The sequence below is a fragment of the Triticum urartu genome, chromosome 5A (assembly GCF_056163025.1).
Source record: "Triticum urartu cultivar PI428250 chromosome 5A, HENAU_Tu73, whole genome shotgun sequence".
Taxonomy (NCBI): domain Eukaryota; kingdom Viridiplantae; phylum Streptophyta; class Magnoliopsida; order Poales; family Poaceae; genus Triticum; species Triticum urartu.
The window spans coordinates 447,190,901-447,209,465 of NC_141877.1; positions in this window are offsets into that span (position 1 = coordinate 447,190,901).

Here is an 18,565-nt window from a genome sequence, read left to right on the forward strand (position 1 = left end):
GCATTGCCTTCGTGTTCCTCTCATGAGGTATATGTTTTGGTGAAAGAAGTGACTTTCTCCAAGTTCACGTGCATTAGGTGTAAGTTGCCGCCATGAATTTGAGAAAGGTTTGTTTTGTTTCCTCTGGAATCATCCCAAATCAGTCATGCATACGTGCGAAGTATTCTATGGTTTGGTAGATTAATGACCTCCACTCCATATGTATTCCCTAGCACACCAAGCCATTGTTTGATTTGTTCAAGGAGAAGAAGTTCCTTCCTAAGAGCTAATCCAGACTTGTGTAAGGACTTTGATATCCTCGATGATGGTTCCACACTGGAACTTTGGAAGTGTTTTATTATAAGACTACTATGCGGTCATGCTTGTCTAGGACAACGTGTTCACATGTGTGTAGCAGAACCAACTCATGTTTTGGAGCTTACTACCATAGTTCATTTCCTGAGAATCTCGCAACGTCATGTCGTCGACTTGTGTTGCAACCTTCCTTTTCCAGACATGCTGTCTGAAATATACTGTTACCAACCAAATCTAAATCTCAGGAAGATATGATGACTGGATCATTCCCAGCATTGCATTTTGTTCCCAGCTTGCACCCGTCTTTGTGCCATTCCACTATTGGCTGCCCTTCTTAGTAATTGCTATTCGGGATCATCTTCAAAAGTGATCCTACCATGGGTCCCATCCATTTCCGATGATAAGCAAAAAAAACATTCATTGTGTTGTCTTCAACAAGGTAGTCCACATCATCCATTCTAGTATGAGTATGCCATTCCTTCAAACTCTTCCAGACGATCGTTTGGGAATTTCCTTAGGCTGGTATAGAGAGTTTCAATGATCTTGTATCAAAAGTAGTTCTTTTTGCCACTTAAGGGAATAATTCTAGGAGTCACCTTCCCCGAGGTGTCCCGTTCTGGAATCATGGCAATTATCTCCTCACTACCTTGAAAACCATGCACTATCCTACTCCAGCATGGAATTGTCACCTACCAATTTGAACCTTTGTCATATGTTTCTCATCCATCATCTCTGATGTGTGTTTTGCGTCTTAGCTCAAGGGATGTTTCTACGTCTCATTCCGTGAGTTGATCTTGTGTTCATTAAGATCGATGATCCATTCTTGTGAGGTTTTCTTGCTCTCTTGTGGCCATGTTGGATGAAGTTCTCGAAGGAAAGGATGTCATAATCAAAGATGATGATCGAATCAACGTTCTTATGAAGTGCAACATGGATCGTGAAGACTGTGTCAGTTCCGTATCCCCTCTGTCTTCTTACCTCACGTCCTGAATCTCGGGACGAGATTCTTGTTTACTGGGGGGTGAGTTGTCACAGCCCTAGAATTTGTTTGTAATTTGTTGCATTTGAGAGCATCATGCATCATGTCTAAATTCTGAAAGTTGAATTGAGGTTAGTTGAAACCCTTAGAAGTCACTTCAGAAATGATCAACATTAAATCTTTTCAAATGAGCCCAAGAAAATCTTCCTGTTATTCTATAAAAATATTGGCAAGATGTAAAATTCAAACCAATATTTTTGGAGACTCAGAGATATTTATTTTGGGCCTTTGAATTAAATCAATAATTATTTGCATTGGATATATATTTGGTAAATAATTAATATATGTCCAATAATTCTGATCTTTGGTGATGGGCTTTGGAATAATCTAATTCGTCCCTACAAATATTATCAGAAGAAAATAAAATGATTTAGTTCCTAAACTAAATCAAAACAAATGCCAGAAAAGAAAAACAGAAAGCAGAGAGAAAATAATTACCTGGCGCTTACCCACAGCCCAGAGGCCCAGCACTGTGCTGCCCAGGAGCTGGCCCAGCCCACCACCGCCATCGTCCTCGTGGCGCCAGTCGGCCAGGCGTGTGGCCGACGCGCGCGCACGGTCAGAGCGCCACGCCACCAGCTCGCCTGCCTGCCTCCCCTGCCAGCGCGACGCCGCGTTGCCTCTCCTCGGCGCCGCCCCGACCTCCCTGGCTTATCCACTTCTCCTCTCCTCTCCTCTGCTCTCTCCCTTGCGGCCGCCCGAACGAGCCGAAGTGCGCCGACGAGCACCACGCAGCTACCATGCTCCCCTCGCCACCCCGTGCTGTCCATTACCTCCATCGTGACTCCCTCGACCTCCTCGACGAACCGCACGCTGCCAAACGCCCCACAACATCGTCATCTTCGACGTCTTCATCACCGGCCACCGGAGATCCCCTTCGCCGCTCTGCTCGCTCCGGTGTTTCCCCGAGATCGTCGACCCGCCCAACGTGCTCACCGTGAGCTCCTATCCCGAACCCCCCCTCTCTTTTGCCTCGTTTGCAAGACGTCACCACCGCGTCGCTTGCGCCCGAACGCGCCGTCGCCTACACTCGCCGCCGAAGCGCCTCCGCCGGCCATTTGGTCCACCAGGCGTGTCCATTGCCCTCGCCGCATCACGCACGCACACACCAGCACTTCAGCTCTCCCGCACAGACGCCGTAGCTACCGCTCGTGCCTCACCCAGGCTCCGGCCGCCGCGGCCGAGCTCCTCGTTGACGCCTCCGGCCACCCCAGGCCCAGGTAGCACCACTTCCTGATGCGCGCTAGTCTGGGCTCTCGAACAAGCCCAACCACGCTGCGAACAAGGCACCATAGCCCGTTCCCGCGGCGCTCCGCCGCCTCTAGCCGTCGCCGGTGGCATAACAGCGGCCTAACCCTCTTTAGGTTAGTGCTAATCACCCCACCCGGCTAATTAAGTTAGGGTAGTATTAACTAAGCTAGGTTAGATTAGTTAGAGGCCGACATGTGGGCCCCAGCGTCAGGTTTGACCTAGTCTGACGCTGTTGACTTGATGATGTCACACAGACGTCATGCTGACAGAGTTAATAATTTTCTGGATTTAAAATAATTTAGAAAATTCTAGAAATTAGTATAAACTTCTAAAATTCATAGGAAATTATATATAACTCCAAATAAGATAAATTATATATGAAAAATGATAAGAAAAATCCAATCTATCCATCTGTACTGTTTTCACGCCTGTTTGAGCAAGTTAACCTCACTGTTTAGGATGAAATATGATTAGGACAAATGTGATAATAGATTGGAGTTGGAATTTGATCTAGCTTTGAATTCCACATCAACCAAAATGACTTCCTATTGCATTATCCCAAATAACAACATATTGCCATGTCATGATCATGCATCATATTGTGCATTGCATTGATTGTGTTTCCTCTCTGTTGCCGGTATTTGTTCCCCCTAGGTAGACGTACGTTTCGACGATGAGTTCGATGACACCGATGAAGAAGTACTATCTTCAGAAGTGCCAGGCAAGCAAAACCCCCTTGTTCATTCCGACACAATCCCACTCTCTCTCGCTCCTGCTCTCTTTTACTGCATTAGGACAACAATGATTCAACTGTTACATGTTGCGGTAGTTGAACCCCTTTCCCCTGCATGACCTGTCATTGCCAAAGTAAATAGATGATACCCACTAGCATGAGTAGGAATTTTTTGAGCCCTGATGTGCCTACTCATTCATACTTGTTGTCATGCCTGCTACTGCTTAGAGTTGAGTCAGGTCTGATTCATCGGGAATGAATTGGAACATGGTGAACATGTCCTACCGTTGAGAGCTAAGTGTGTGAACACGATTTGGTAAAGGTAGCGGTGAGAGGCCATATAGGAGTACATGGTGGGTTGTCTCATTGCAGGCGTTCTCAGGAACTGAGTTCTGTGTTCGTGAACCGTGAACAGTTACTACCACACATTGGGTTCTGGTAACTCGGCCCCTCTCGGCTAATTAATCAACTCGATCTCTGTCCTGGAGTTGCAACTAGTTTCTGGTGTTTGTAGGTAGTGTTAGTAGTCTACCAAGTGGCACCCGGTACAGGTGGGCTTGGGACAGACTAGGCACAATGGCACGGTGTACCAAGTGGCACCCGGATGGTGGGCTTGGGAACCCTGCACACATCGTTTGGGGCCGTGAGCGACACCCCGGCTGGATCTCCTTGTGGATGGAACCCGAATAGGCGATAAACCTGGACGAGAGACTTGTGTGGTTAGTCAGGTCGTGGCCGACACCCTCGCCCGGCTTCTGCTTGAAGGTTGCCAAGGTACACGACGTGTACAGGGTGATAAGTGGCGAGAGCGTGTGTGAAGAAGTACACCCTTGCAGGGTTATCATTATCTATTCGAATATCTGGATTCCTTGGATATGGAAACTTGGACCCCTTGCATAGTTGATAGAGAAGTGAAAGTGGATACTCTAAAATGCGCAAGATAAGCATGAGTGCTATGGATGGCGTTCTCGTAGGGAGATGGGAGCGGATCCATAGTGGTGTATTGTTATGGTGAATATGTGGACTCGTGTGTGCCACCTCAAAAGAGTTATTTGCAGTAGTAGTTCAGGTTAGCCGTTGAGTCAAAGCTGGCTTGCTGCAATTAAACTCCACCACCCCCTTTGTTGCTACCAATGCATATGTAGTTAGTTCTGCTTTAAGTCTTGCTGGGTACATTTGTACTCCCGTTTGCTTAATTTATGTTTTGCAGAGAGACTTCAGTCTCGCTAGTAGTTCCACATGGACTTCGACGTTTAGCTCGTTACCTCAGCTACGATCTTGTACCCTTGGGAGGGTCTTGTAGATAGTCAGGCTCCTCAGCCTTCTTAATTTGTAGTTGTCTGTACTCAGACAAGTTAAGCTTCCGCTTGTGCTTGTTGCTTGCATGCTCTGTATGTTGGGTCATGAGACCCATGTTTGTATTATCTGGCTCTTCGGAGCCTAATGAATAAATACTTGAGTCGTAGAGTTATGTTGTGATGCCATGTTGTATTTACACATATCGAGCATATTGTGTGTATGATTGAAATGCTTGGTATGTGTGGGATCCGACAACCTAGTTGTTCTTCCTTGGTAGCCTCTCTTATGGGGAAATGTAGTCTAGTGCTTCCACTGAGCCATGGTAGTCTGCTACAGCCCGGTATACCGGAGTCCTGCTAGCCCAGCACTACTGCTCCGGAACACTTAGACTGGCCGGCATGTGATTCACTTTGTTCATGTGTCTGTCCCTTCGGGGAAATGTCACGCGGTGACATCCGGAGTCCTGCTAGCCTGCTATAGCCCGGGTTCCCGGAGTCCTGTTAGCCCAGTTGCTACAGCCCGGATTCACACGCTGTTGACCGACATGCTCGATGTTGATTCATGTATGCCTGTCCCTGTAAGTTAGTGCCACTTTGGGTTCACGACTAGTCATGTCGGCCCGGGTTCTCTGTCATATGGATGCTAGCGACACTATCATATACGTGAGCCAAAAGGCGCAAACGGTCCCGGGCCATGGTAAGGCGACACCCGTGGGAATACCGTGCGTGAGGCCGCAAAGTGATATGAGGTGTTACAGGCTAGATCGGTGTGACTTAGAATCGGGGTCCTGACACTACGGTCGAAATGGGGGTCCTGTTCATCGGGTGGGGTGTGGCGTACCGCAAAACGGGACTCCATGGGATACTGTTCATCTGCACCGTCGACCCCCTCTAGCCTTCACGGTCTATTGTTCATCCACCGTCAACCTCCTCCAGTCTCCACCCGCGACTGTTCATCCACGGGCTCCTGTTTATCCAGCCTCCACCACGCGCTACTCCAACGGCTACTATTCAACCAGCCCTCTCCATGGGCTCCTGTTCAACCACCCCTCCACGGGCTACTATTCATCCAACCCTCCACCGTCTACTATTCATCCATCCCTCCACGGGGTGGTCCTGTTCATCCTGCCCTCCATGGGGTCCTGTTCATCCAGCCCCAACTGGCTCGATCGATCGGGGTCCTGTTCATCTAGAGGCAACACCACGGGGTCCTGTTCATCCACTCCCAATGGGAACTGTTCATCCAACCCCCCCAGCAACGCTCACTGTTCATCCATAGGAAGCATCGATCGGCTTCAGTTAGCAGCAGTAGCGAAGGAATCACTCGATAGGGTTCAGTTAATAGCCATCGATCTATCGCAAGGGTTCAGTAACGCGTAGCCTGCAGTGCAATCGCTCGGGTTCAGTTAGAGCCCAACGCCTCGCTCGGGTTCAGTTAGAGCCCAATGCCTCGCACCCACGCGCGTGCATTTATGAGAGAAATGTGCATCGCTCAGCCCCGACGACCCACCGTAACCGGGAACACCCCGATATTTTCCTTGCCCTTGCTTCTACCATGGTTTTTTCCGTCATGGACGGCCAAAGAATGTCATGCAGCTGCGTCTCCGGCCCGCCCAGGACGAAAAGCCCGTTTTGTGTTATGATTTTTTGTCATAGAAGTAGGAGCCCACCACATCTATGATGATACCGGGTTTTGTCACAATTATCGTCATAGAAGTGTCATAAGTATGACAGAAAAAAATCTGTTCGGCCCAAAATGTCACGGATGTGTCTTTTTTTGTAGTGATGTTGGCGGTCAGCCTCCCTCGTCTCCTCCAAGGCTCGGGTGCTGGCTTCACGCGAGGTAGAAAGGGATGCCTCAGCCTGCACGATGGCGCGGTCGCGCTGGAGACGCCCGAGGATGATGGCCACCTTCAGCTGGTCCCACCGGTCCGCCAACCAAAGGCCTTCGGTTTCAAGACGGGCGTCAACATCCACAAGCTCCTCCCCGAGCAAGCTCAACGTGCCCATTACCTCCCGGAAGACCTCATGACGGACGGTGCGGCGCTTGCATGGAAGCTCGAACGCGTGGCCAGGACCTTCCTCCGCGTCGGGGATCGCCGAAGAAGTTTGAAGCGACTCGGTTGCTCCCAGCAGGAGGTTGGAGGTCGGTGCCTTTTCGGTCGCCCTTTGGACCTCGGCATAGGACTGGTGGGGCGGGGCCTCGTTCCTCGAAGATGAGGCCAGTCCTGAGGTCATCCAGCCATGGGCAATGACCAATGGGGGGGGCCTCGGCACGCTCTCTGCGACCCAGGCAGGACCTCGGAGGAGGAACGAGAAGAGCGCAGGGTCAAGGCACCAGGCCGGCGCATCCACCCCCTCGACAGCCCCCGTTCCACGTGTGGCAGGCCGGCACGAGGCGCTCAGTGTTAGCGGAGGGCCTGAAGCGGGCGGAGGTCGCTTCTCGGGAGATTTCCTCTCCTTGTTAGAAGGGGGCCTGAGTAACTGCGGTCAGGAAAAGAAGCCGCGCTCGAAAAATTTCGAAGATAAGGTACTAACTCGTCTATGGCAATGTACTTCCTCTGCTTCAATGGCCAGAAGGCGTCACCACTGCACCTTGAAGACCCTTTCCTCTTGCGGAGCACTTCGAAGTTCGGTCGGAGCCGGCCGAAACCCTGGATGCGGTCACCAATGTCGGGCACATGCCTGGTGTGGCTCCTAAGGAGGTGACCTCAGGAGCGCTAGGCCGCGTGGAGTTCCCAGTCCGCACCTCATGGCGACTCGCCAGGGCCTTAGGGGCTTCGGCCTCAATAGTATCAGACTGCGTCACCCCCGCGATCGCTTCCTCGGGACGGCTCTCTCGAGCCCCAGCTGACCACGATCCAGGAACCCCGAGCGACGCCGGTTCCTCGGCGGCCCCGCTGCCGGTGTTCGACGGCGACCACCCCCTGCGCCCACTTATGGCGTGGGCCCCGTGCAGGCGGCGACCAAGGGGGCCACGAAGACGGGGCTCTCGCGAGGCCCTTCAAGGCTGGCCGGGCATAGCCCCCATTCGTCGAAAGGGGGCATCTGCCTCGTGAACTCCACCGTGTTCGAGAAGCATTTCAAGAGGCAGCCCTCCTTCGGCATATCGGCTGGTGATGGGTCACCCGTCAGGAGCTCAAGCACAGTGTGCTGCGCCTCAAGAGGAAGCCCGGGCTCATGAAGCCTCATGCGGTCCTTGCTGCCGGAGAAGGTCCACATTGGACGAGAATGGCGCTGGAGTGGGGCAATGCGGCACCGGATGAACTCCTTCGCCACCATGGGCGCCGTCACGCCGAGGTCCTTCAGCCTCGTCAGCCGGCGCCAGACAAGGGCAAGGCACATGTCAGTGATATTCTCGTGCCCCTAGCTGGAGCTAGGAGCAGCTGGTACCGTTGGAAGCAAGAGCAGGGGACTGCGCATGCCGACGTCCACGAACACCCACCGCATCCGGAACTCGCTCATAGACGATGAAATCTCAAAGTCAATCGCCGCACCAGCCGTTGCAGCCACAGCCTGGAAGCTCAAGCATCCGGAGCACTGCTGGGGGTCAGTTAGATGCAACGAGAAGAAGTGGCGGAGTAAGGCCATGGAGGGAGCAATGCCCACCATGGCCTCACAGACAAAGGCGAAGACGTGGAGAAGTTTGATGGACTGGGGATCCAGATGCAGCATATTGATTTGGTAGTGGGAGAGCACGATGTTGAAGAAGGCAGAGAAAGGGGGAATCAGGCCAGCCCAGAGGGCGTGAAGATGAATGGGGGTCTCGGTGGCTGTCCTGTCGACCGTCGCGCAGGATGCAGGCCAAGACACCGTCTTTCCCCATTCTTTGAAGTCGGCGGCGATTGCTGGGTGGACTTTGACCATCGCTTCCTGATTGAGCACCACCGACCTCCCGACGGCGAGCTCGAAGGCTGGCGGTGCTTCGGCTGAAGCCTAGGGCTTCTTCTTTCCCTTCTTCTTTCAGCTTGGCGCCATGGCGATGGAGAGAGTTCGATCCTGGCCAGGTTGGAGGAGGAGACCGTCGCTTTCGGGAAGATGGAGGAGTTGGGGAGTGCGCTGCCAGCAATGAAGGTGGGGTTATGTAGGAAACTGTGGCCGCCTAACCAGGCGGATATCAAGGCAGCGTGGGGAACTAGAGACGCCAACATCCCTTTGGCTTCGCCCCGAAGCCAAGTCCAAGCGCGCCTTGGGCCCGAGGGCTACTGTTGGCATCCTGGGAATGGGGGTACCTAGACTTGCCTACCTGCGGCCCAGGGCATGGCTCCACCAACGGCCTGGTATGGCCCATCTTCATCAGCAACCACTCAAGACCCTCACGAGGGGCGAAGACTCGCGAGGGGGACGACACCAAGACCTCCTCTGGGGCAGCCTCGCTAGGATGGCTCCCGAGGAGCGGAGATATCTATGCAAGGGGCACCTCACGAGGTCTGCGTGACGTAAGCCATGACGACCGAACCTAGGCGGGTGCCAGTGGGTGCAAAGTGCCAATTTCCTCTTTGGTGCTAAGGAAGCAGGCACAGGCAAGGAGTCCCGAGGCATCTGGCAAAGGTTACCATATTGGTGCAACAAGACCAAGACCAGCAGGACGGAGGTCACCGCGGAGCCCACGGTGGCGTCACCACCAGAGCCTTTGGCAGGCGAAGACCACCTTTCGTCAGGATAACTTGTACTTGTTATCCCCCTTCGAAATTGGCTGTTGTGGGATCCCTTCCCGCCTAAACATTTGGGAAGAGGACCAGGGCCTCTATAAATAGGACTAGCCACCACCGTAGCTAGGGATCGGCTCATCTTGGGACGGATCATTTGGACCATGCTCAAGCACACCAGCTCATCGATCTCAAGAACTCCTCTCCTCAAGAGGTTGTTCATCCACTGTACTAGTTCATCCTTGGCCCATGAGGCAATCCACCTCACCACACTGGAGTAGGGTATTAGACCACAATGGTGACCCGAACCAGTATAAACTCTCGTGTATCTTGTTCCTTGGGTTCGGTGAGCTAGGCCTTGAGATTGTTGCGTGAGCGAGCTAGGGAGAGATCTTCGTGCGCACCCCAGTGTTCGAACCTCAAGGGTTTGCCTAGGAATGGCTGCATTCACCTCACAAGCGAACTGCTTGAAGATGCGGTGGGAGGCTGGGGCCTAAGCGCCACCCAAGATGCAGGCGATGGTGCGAGGCTCTTGGAAGCTCCTAGCCCCCTCGTCTTGGTGCTGGTCTTCGTTCCTCCTCCGTGATGGCGGTAGCGGAGGGAGCCCGTCCTTGCCCTGAGGACGATCCTCACGAGGCTGGTCCCTCCAGACGCCCATGCGAGGCTGATCCTGCCAGCGGTCCTCACGAGACTGGTCGCGCCACTTCTGGCGAGGGCCGCGGTCATCCCAACATCCTTCACTTGTGCCTCCTCCGCGGCCATAGCATCGGTCGTTGCGCTCGGGGCATCAACCGAAGTGCCCGTCACGGATGGCCCTGAGCTCCCGACAGTCATTGGTGTTGTGGTTGTGTACGTTGTGGAAGGTGCAGAACGGGCGGATGCCCTTGGATGACTCAGGGTGGTCGTTGCCGCGCTGCATCTCAGGTACAGCCGCGAGCACGACAGCCCCCTTGCGCTTCACGTCCTTGGTCTTAGCCTTCTTGTCTTCTGGGTCGGCAGCTGGAAGCTCGAGGAGGGAGAGGTGCCCCTCCTCAGCTCTCGCGCACTTGGTCGCCATGTTGAACATCTCCAGAGCCATGCACATGTCCTCATGGATGGAGAGCTCCTCCTTCACCTTGATGTTGGAGAATGCTGAGATGATGGCCTCGTCCGTCACCTTGGGAATCTTGAGTCGGACGCTGTTGAAGCGCTGGATGTACTTCTGCAGGATCTCCCCGGGTTGTTGCTTGATGCGCCGCAGGTCACCTGTGGCCGGCGGGCGGTCGCGAGTGCCCTGGAAGTTGGCGACGAAACGCTCGTGCATCTCGCCCCAGGAGGAGATTGATCCCGCAGGCAAGTTCAGGGGCCACGAGTGCACACCGTCCTTGAGGGCCATGGGAAACCAGTTCGCCATGACCGTCTCGTCACCGCTGCCGCCTCGATGCTCAGTTCATAGAGCTGCAAGAACTCCGCAGGGTCGGGGGTGTCGTCGTAGCGTGGAGGCAGGTCAGGCTTGAACTTGCCTGGCTAGATGACGCTACGTAGCTCCGGGGTGAAGGCGCGACAGCCCGCTATGGTCACTAGAAGCCGTCGCGGAGGTGGAGCCAGATCTTGGCGTTCGCGCACCACCACTGCATGCGGCGCGCTGTCTTGACGTGGTGGTGTCGGGTGTGCAGGAGCGTTTTCTTGCGGCCGCTGGACCTCATGGTAGCTTTCTTCTTGACGTGCGGGCGCCCTACACGGCGGGTCGCGCCAAGGAGCCATGCGTCTTGAGCCGAGGGCGACGTACTGACGAGGAGGTGGTGGAGGCGCTCCATGGGCTACGTCGCCTGTGGCTGGGGGTGGATGAGGCAGTGAGAGGGACGGTGCAGGAGAGCCCCCAGCGGCGCTGACGAGCTCGGCGATGTGGTCCAACCAGTCTTTGTAGAGGTCGTCAACGGGGCGGTAGCGCAGGAGCTCGTGCGCCATGAGTAGCGCAGCCTGCGCGTCTGCGGGCCCGCGATGAGTGTCGAACGATAAGCCGGCCGGAGATAGCGACAGGGTGGTGGTGCGTCCGTCCCTCCGCACGGGGGGGTGCACCGACGAAGCTTGATGCTCGTTCCCCGCCGGACCGGTGGTGGCGTTGGCATCGGGTGATGGAGAGTGACGGGGAGGCCCACCGACGGGCGCCGTCTAGGCGACGCGAGCGTTGTGAGCGGCTCGACGCTCTGCACGGGCTCGTCAAGCATCTGCCATGGAGATGATGGAGCGGCTGCGAGTCGATTGGCGGAAGAGTGGCTTCAACGCACCCCTACCTGGTGCGCCAAATGTCGGATTACGGGTTCCGCAGACCCTTGAGAGGTTCGAACACTGGGGTGCGCATGAAGAACACTCTCTCCCTAGCTCGCTCGCTAACGACCCCACGGCCTAGCTCGACGAACCCAAAGAACGAGAGACACAGAGATTTATCTTGGTTTGGGCCACCTTGCGGTCTAATACCCTACTCCAGCTTTGTGGTGGATTGCCTCGAGGGGCCGAGGATTAGCTAGTACAGTGGATGAACAACCTCAGGAGGTGAGGTGTTCTGGAGCTCGATGAGCTGGTGAGCTGGTCAGGGTGGAATGGATCCGACCCCCTCTATGGTGGTGGCTAAGTCCTATTTATAGTGGCCTTGGTCCTCTTCCCAAATGTTAGGCAGGAAGGGATCCCACAACGGCGAAATTCGAAGGGAGACAACTAGTACAAGTTATCCTGACAAAAGTAGTCTTTGTTTGCAAAGGCTCTGGTGGTGCCGTTGTAGTGGGCTCCGCGATGACCTCCGTCCTGTCGTCCTGGCGGTCTTGGTCTTGTTGCACCCATATGGAAACCAAAGAGGAAACTGGTACACTGCGCCTGCTCGCGCTCGCTTCGCATTGGTCGTCATGGCTCACGTCATCTGAGCCTCGCAAGGTGCACATTTCCTTGATATCTCCGCTCCTCGGGAGCCAGCCTAGCGAGGCCGCCCCCAGGGATGTCTTGGTGTCGTCCGCCTCGCGAGGGTCTTGTGTTGTTGCTACTGAACTGGGCCGTACAGGGCCGCTGATGGAGCCACGTGTCATGCCCAATATGCGACTCTATTGTAAAGAGACTCAAAGGTCCCACCAAGGATAGAACCGTATATTGACATGCTTTTGCAAGGTGGATATCATTACATCGACCCATTACATAATAGATGGGGATACATACAAGACATATGAATGCTGCAAGAATACATCAATACACCATACAAGAGAACAACATCCGACTACGGATGAAACACAAATAGAAGCTCAAACGACATCCACCCTGCTAGCCCAGGCTGCCGACCAGGAACCTAACCCAAGATCGACGAAGAAGAAGAAGAACTCCAAGACAAGCAAAACATTGCTCTCGCGTCATGATCATCGTATTACCTGTACCTGCAACTGTTGGTGTAGTAATATGTGAGCCACAAGGACTCAGCAATCCCATTACCATGGGTATCAAGACTAGGAAAGCTTAAAGGGTAAGGAAGGGGTAAAGTGGTGATGTTGCAGCAGCGACTAAGCAAAAAATATGGTGGCTAACTTACGAGTACAAGAGTAAGATGAGAAACTATGCAAACGGTCGCAAACTAGTAATGATCAATAAGTGATCCTGAACAACTTACGGTCAAACATAACCCAACCATGTTCTCCTCTCAAACTTCCACAAAAAGAGGCAGTCATGGTTACACAAAGCGGATATTAAAAAATTCCCATCTGCCACATAACCGCGGGCACAACTCTTGAAAGTTTAAACCCTGCAGGGGTGTCCCAACTTAGCCCATGACAAGCTCACGATCCACGGAGACAATCCTCCATCGCGGTACACCCGATCAGACTCGGAATCCCGGTGCACAAGACATTTCGACAATGGTAAAACAAAACCAGCAAGACCGCCCGATGTGCCGTCAAATTCCGATTGAGGATGCACATATCTCATTCTCAGGGCAAACCGGATGGGACAAGCTACGAGTAAAACCAACCCTTGAGTTTCCCTGAGGTGGACCCGCAGGTTGCCCGGTTTGGAGCAACACTGTGAGAAGCACTGGCCCGGGGGGTTGAATTAAGAAATCCTCGGGGTTTGGAAAATCCCTAGGCAAGTTTTAGTTATTATTAGGCAAATGGTAAAACCAATGTTGGGCCTTGCTGGAAGAGTTTTATTCGAAGTCAACTGTCAAGAGGGTCCCATACCACTCACCTTGTTAGGGATGCAAAATCAAGGAATATAACACCAGTATGACGGAAACTAGGGCGACAAGAGTGGAAGAAAACACCAGGCTAAAGGCCGAGCCTTCCACACTTTACCAAGTATGTAGATGCATTAATTAAATAATAGATATTGTGATATCCCAAGAATATCCATGTCCCAACATGGAACAACCTGCAACTAGCAACGCTATAAGAGGGGCTGAGCAAAGCGGTAACATAGCCAAAAAACGGTTTGCTAGGAAGGGTGAAAAGGTTAGAGGCTATCATGGCAATTAAGGAGGCTTGATAAACAAGTGGTAGGTAGCGCGACATAGCGATAGCATCGAGACAACTAGCATATCAAAGATGGTAGTGAGATCTAAGGTGACGGTCATCTTGCCTGAAATCCCGCTAGGAAGAAGAACGAGTCCAAATGAGGTGCGGTTTTCGCCCACATGATCATGATCCAACGACGGAGAGCATGGAGGGGGTTTAGATGGGCTAGTGGGCTGTGGTGAAGGGGTGCTGGGCTGTAAAGATAAGGGGGTTTCAGTTAACGCAGTTAACCGTTGGGGCATTAAATGACCTCCAAATGGAACGGAATTTGACAGGCGGTCTACCGGTGATATACCAAGACCACTCGACAAGTCTCGGTCCATTCCGAGAACATTTTTCTCCCACTCACGAAATGAGAACTGAGAGGTGCAACGGGTGCATGTGAGAGTGTCGGAATCCGAAACGAACAACGGAGAAAAAGACCGGATGCAAGAGACGAACATGAATGCAAATGCAATGCACATGATGACATGGCAAAGTGCAACATGCAAGCGAATGACATGGCAATGATGATGAATAACTGGAAGACACCTGGCGCATCAGCTTCGGGGCGTTACACCACGCCACGGGCCGCAGGTTGGCAAGTCTGGGCACCCCTGGTCCCAGGATGCTGACAGACGTCCAGCGCCTGGCGGGTCGTATTGCCGCTTTAAGCTGGTTCATAAGCCGCTTGGGAGAGAATGAAATTTCTCTATACCATATGATGAAGAAAACAGACCATTTGTTTGGAGTGACGCGACTAATGAGGCGTTTGAAGCACTCAAAAGCAGCTAGCTGAGCCACCCGTCCTTGCGGCTCCAATTGAGAAAGAACCCTTGCTTTTATACGTGGTGGCTAACAATAGAGCTATTAGTGTGGCTATTGTAGTAGAACGTAAGGAGACGTGTAAGGAGTACCCAGTCCAGAGGCTGGCTTATTAGGTCACTGAGGTGTTAATTGAGTCTAAACAGCGATACCACATTGGCAGAAATTGGTATATGGGGTGTTCATGGCCAGTCATAAGTTGAAGCATTATTTCCTTGGTCATCCCATTACAGTGGTCTGTTCTTCTCCTTCGGGGGATATTATTCAGAATAAAGAGGCTACAGGTCGAGTGGCTAAATGGGCCATTGAGCTTGGACCCCATGGTTTGAAGTATGTGCCAAGGACAACTATCAAATCTCAAGCCCTTGTGGATTTCATCAATGATTGGACGGAGTTGCAGACACCTGAGGGGAATCCTGATAACACATATTGGACTATTCGCTTTGATGGGTCCAGACAATTAGAAGACTCAGGGGTTGGAGTTACTTTGACCTCCCCACGAGGTGATAATTTTTTTTATGTTTTAAGGTTGATGTTTCCTTGTACTAACAATGCAGCTGAATATGAGGCTCTACTCCATAGCCTTCGGATGGCCAAAGAGATGAATTTAAGCTGGGTTGGGTGCTTTGGTGACTCAGATTTGGTGGCTCAAAAGGTATCAGGCACTTGGGATTCCAAAGGCCCGCTCATGGCGGCTTATGCCGGGCGGTTGACAATATTGCTGGTCACTTTAAAGGCTATCAGGTGGAGCACCTTGATCGTAGAAAGAATGAGGCGGCTGATGCTTTGAGCCAGCTTGGGTCTCAACGTAAGCCGGTGCCCCCTAATTTTTTCTTGATGTATTGCATAATCCTTCAGTCAAGTTGCCCTCAGAAGAGGATCTTGCTATTCCTGATCTGGAGGCAAAGTTGGTGGCGGCTCTCCATGCTATTCTTGATTGGACAGTTCCTTACTTGGCTTATTTGACCTGGGGCGAGTTACCTGAGGATTAAACTTTGGCCAGACAAATAACCCGGTGGTCTAAGTCAATGACTATTGTCAATGGTGAATTACACTGATGCAGTATCACGGGAGTGTTCCAGCATTGTGTTTCTCCTGAAGAGGGCCGTGATATTTTAAGAGAAATCCATGAAGGTGATTGTGGTCATCACACCGGCTCTAAATCTCTTATGGCTAAAGCTTTTCGTCATGGCTTTTATTGGTTGACGGCTCATGCTGATGTAGAGGATCTGGTCCGCAAGTGTGATGGATGTCAGAAATTTTGTTGATGGGCTCATGTGCCGGCTCAAGAATTGAGGATGATTCCAATTACTTGGCTCTTTGCAGTCTAGGGGCTTGATATGATTGGACCTTTCAAAAGTTCCAAGGATAAGAAAACCCATCTCTTGGTAGTAGTTGACAAATTCACCAAGTGGGTTGAGGCAGAGCCGGTCAGCAAGTGCGATGCAGCGACAACAGTTCAATTAATAAAAAAGTGATCTTTCGTTTTGGTTACCCTCATAGTATCATAACCGATAACGGCACTAATCTGTCTAAGGGTGCTATGAAAGAATTTTTTCAATAGGAGCACATTCATCTTGATGTCTCCTCTATGGCCCATCCACAGTCTAATGGTCAAGCTGAGAGCGCCAATCAAGAAATATTGAGAGGTATCAAGCCCCGGCTCATGGTTCCTTTGCAGCAAACACCGGGTTGTTGGGTGGAGGAGTTACCTTTAGTACTTTGGAGCATCAACACCACCCCCAACAGATCAACAGGATATACGCCTTTCTTCATGGTCTATGGGGCAAAGGCGGTTCTTCCAAGCGATATCCGTCATGACTCGCTTCGGGTGGCGGCTTATGTTGAAGCTACTAATGACATAGCACGTCAAGATGCACTCGATGTGTTGGATGTGGAGCGCGACCTTGCGGTGGCTCGTTCAGCGATATATCAGCAGGACCTGCATCACTATCATAGCCGCAGAGTCAAAACCCGCACATCTCAAGAAGGCGATTTAGTACTCCGGCTCATCCAAGATCAAACAGATATGCACAAGTTATCCCCACCTTGGGAAGGACCTTTTGTGGTCGGCAAGAACCTGAACAACGGGTTATACTACCTGATTGATATACAAGCAGCACAAGGACTCACGCAGTGTCGACGTTCTAGGAACAGGGGTACCCAGACTTGCCTGCCTACGGCCCACGGCCCACGGCATGGCTTCATCGACGGCCTGGTATGGCCTAGCTTCAGCATCGGAACTCAAGATCCTTGCGAGGAGCCAAGCCTTATGAGGCGGACGACACCAAAGACCTCCACGAGGAGAGGCCTCCTCAGGCTGGCTCCCGAGGAGCGGAGATTTCTATGCGGGCTTCACCTCATGAGGTTCGGATGACGTGAGCCATGACGACCAAAGCCAGGTGGGCGCCAACAGGCGTAGTGTACCACTTTCCTCTTTGGTGCTAAGGAGGGAAGCGCAGGCGCGGAGTCCTGAGGAATCAGCCAAAGGTTGTCATTCCGGTGCAACGAGACCAAGACCACCAGGACGGCAGGCTGGAGGTCATCGCCGAGCCCACCACGGCGTCACGACCAGAGGCTTTTGCAGGTGAAGACTACTTTTGTCAGGATAGCATGTACTAGCTATCTCCCTTCAAATTTGGCCGTTGTGGGATCCCTTTCCGCCTTCATTTTGGAAGAGGACCAAGGCCACTATAAATAGGACCTAGCCACCACCGTAGAGAGGGATCCAAACCAGAGAGAGATCATCCTCTCCCCTAGCTCACTCGAGCACAAGAACTCTCCTCCTGAGGTTGTTCTCCCACTGTAGTAGTTCATTCCTCAGCTCCTCGAGGCCAATCCACCACAAAGCAGGAGTAGGGTTTTACACTACAAGGTGGCCTGAACTTGGGTAAACTACTGCGTCTTGTTTCCTTCCTGTTCATCGAGCTAGGGCAAGAGATTGGCGAGTAGGCAGACTGGGGAGGTTTAGTTCTTCGCACGCACCCTAGAGTTCGAACCTATCAAGGGTCTACGGAACCCAAAATCCGACATTGGGTGCGCTAGGTAGGGCTGCGTCAAAGATCGGCCTCTCCACCCATTGCGTTCCGCTGTTCGGCTCCCATGGCGGACACTGCTCCACTGACCGGACCGACGCGTGCTCACGGAGGAGCCGAGGGCCTCCGAGCTTTCATCCCCGCCTTGTGGCGGGTCAAGTGGTCACCCAAGTTCGGGCCAGAGCTGCCGCCCCGATATGACGACGCGGTGGACTCGACAGGTTTTCTCCGAGCATACGAGGAAGCCATGTCGGCAACCGGTGGCGACGGCAAGGTCATGGCCAACTGGCTTCCCATGGCCCTCGCATGTGCGTCACACGCCTGTCTGCTCAGCTTGATAGGGTCTTCTGTAGCCTCCAGGGAGGAGCTACGCGGTCTCATCATCGCGCGCTTCGGGGCACCGGCGCCCCACGCCGTCACAGCCCTCCTTGGTGGTTCGCAGGCGCCGGCCTCAGGCCACCACGTCAAGCAGTTCTTCTGCCAGGTGGGCACCACTCATGTACAGCAGGGAGCTCCTCCGGGCTGGGATGTGCCTAAGGCCGACCTCACCTGTGACTTGAGGGACCACCGTGGGAACCAGCGTGCTCCCGATGCTCTGCACCCCCACCATCTGCAATGTAGAGGTCACCAAGACCCTTATCGATGGTCGAGTCGGCCTCAATGTGCTCTCAGTGGAAGCATTTAGCTTGCTTCACGTGCCCCATGGCCGGCTTCGCCCCACCAATCGGCGTGGCTTGTATGTTATTTCGAATAGTAAGAGCTCTGTGGCCCATTTGGCAATGCAGCTGGTGGCGTCTTGGTTGTTTATGATATCATTGAGTGGTACTTCAGAGGCCACCATGATCGAGCATTCTTGAAAGTAGTGTCACAGCTTTCGAGATGCCATGAAGACCGCGTATGCTATCTTTTGATAATGCATGTATTGCGATTTGCATGGTG